The following is a 2016-nucleotide window of genomic DNA, read 5'->3' as shown; positions in this document are numbered from 1 at the left end:
AAGGTTCATTTCTAAACTGTATAGCTACAATGAACAGTAATAATTATAACACAATAGTCTTTCTGAGCAACAGCTATGTGTAGAATGCCCCGAGGCAATAGTCTTCAGGCGGTAGGCAGCCATGTTGTTCAGTGATGTATTTTAATACCCACCTTCTTAATGGCACTTCTCCATTTCTGATGCATGACACATAGGAAGCCCCATTCTCCACATCAGCTACTGACATGCAGCAACCCACTGGACCATCAAAAGTACGCATGGTCATTGTTTCTACTTCTCTTTCTCAGAATGTGAAAAGAAAGGCCAAGAGAGGCAGAGACTGTGCTCACGATAATGCTTTGTTGTTCCATGGAAGAACAAAGATGAAAACCCAGATCTCCAGACTTCCTGCATCAGAAATCTTTATTAGGTATCCTATTGTCTCTGTGAACATGAGCTCTGTGTGTGCTGAAGATCAAATGTGGATTAATCTCCACCGACAAGGTACAGTTATCACCAAATTAATTACTGCGGGTCATATTTACACAGCACAGCATGTCAACTGGTGTTGTTTGTTTGAATGAAGATTTCCTCCATTTTTTTTTTTAGGCCAGCCATTGCTGCCCCTCTAACAGAGATGAGTTGGAATTTCATATCTGAGTGAACTGCCCTTGTGTTTCTTAGTGAAGATGGAGTCTCAGTCAACATTTTTACAGAAAGGACACGTCGGTGGGTGTCTCTGTGTGTTACTTAAGCTAATAAATGAGAATTCATTAAAACCAAATTACAAGCAAAACTCATTCATGAAGGTGATCACAGCAACTCTTGTTCGTGGTGTTGCTGCTACCCAACTTTGGTCATTGCCTTGATTGTCTGTGTCCTCGGTGGTTTACAAATCCAAGCAAAGTAGCGGAAACATAAAATTTATTTTTCCACAGTTTGAGGCATGAGCTTCCCTAGCATTTCAGAGCCCTCCATTTTTGTGATGGGCTTTGATTCAATCCAGCCTGAATGAGAGACATTTCATCACCCCAGAATGCATTTCTTTATTTGCCTTGGATCTATGATTCTGTCAGTATTGAGAGAAAAGAAAAATCAATGCTGCACTATAAACCCCGGGCCGCCTCTGGCCAACGTGGTCAGCATGGTGTGAGCAAAGGAAATGGCAGGGGAAAAAATTGACCGCTCAGCAAGAGTGTGGCCAGTAACGGACACGGCTCAGGGCTAATAACAGCTTGCAATTACACATGGAAAAGCCAGAGCGTGTAGGGCACTCGGTGCGAGGGGGATGTAATACAATTTATTGAACCGCCAGTTAGAGTTCTGTAGCTTCTCAATAAAAAAGAGTGTTGGACCTGCACTCCTTAAAATATGGACTTGCATGGTGCTGGCAGGTGAAGGGGATTTTGGGAAACTGGAAAAATCAGAAGACCATGTCTTGAAATCAGGTGTCTACCAGTCAGACTCAGTGAACATGCAGAGTGTTGGCTACTGCCTCTCTGTCTGTCTCCATAGCATCTCAGTCTAAGATCAATGCCTAACTGTATGGAAAAGCAGGATAATGATAGTGAGTGGAACAAGCAGATACTGGACATGGATGTTCTGAAATGAAATGTCCAGGGTAATGGCTTTGCTGTAGCCTGACAAGCAGCTCCCTTGCTCATCAACCTTTCCTTGTTCCTCTAAAGGGCTCCTTCCCACTGGTGTGGCAGAGAAACAAGGTAAAGAGTGGCCAGTGTGTTCTGACTAGCCATTGGGGTCCCCGAGGAAATAAAAGGTAAGTGGGTTTGAGTACCAGCCTGCTGAGTCCAGACTTCCTGACTCAGGTGGGGTTCATTGTCTGTGGACATTCAATTCCTCAGTAGGAGCCATTCATGGCTGGTTGTAAAAAAACAACAAAAAAAAAAGACAAAAAAACTCCCAGGGGTTTGACAGCAGCTGCCTTTCTTTCTTTCTTTCTTTCTTTCTTTCTTTCTTTCTTTCTTTCTTTCTTTCTTTCTTTCTTTCTTTCTTTCTTTCTTTCTTTCTTTCTTTCTT

General features: G+C 42.8%; 1 long non-coding RNA gene across 1 annotated transcript; it reads left to right on the top strand.

The window, feature by feature from the left end:
- Positions 1-296: 296 nt before the first annotated feature.
- LOC115031900 lies at positions 297-1755 on the top strand. The gene is made up of 3 exons (XR_003837537.1): positions 297-483; positions 589-708; positions 1668-1755. It is a non-coding gene; the product is annotated as an uncharacterized LOC115031900 (long non-coding RNA).
- Positions 1756-2016: the final 261 nt, after the last annotated feature.

This window comes from Mus caroli, chromosome 9, assembly GCF_900094665.2.
Source record: "Mus caroli chromosome 9, CAROLI_EIJ_v1.1, whole genome shotgun sequence".
NCBI lineage: Eukaryota > Metazoa > Chordata > Mammalia > Rodentia > Muridae > Mus > Mus caroli.
The sequence above is the reverse complement of the archived record's forward strand: the minus strand, read 5'-3'. Positions and strand labels throughout refer to the sequence as shown.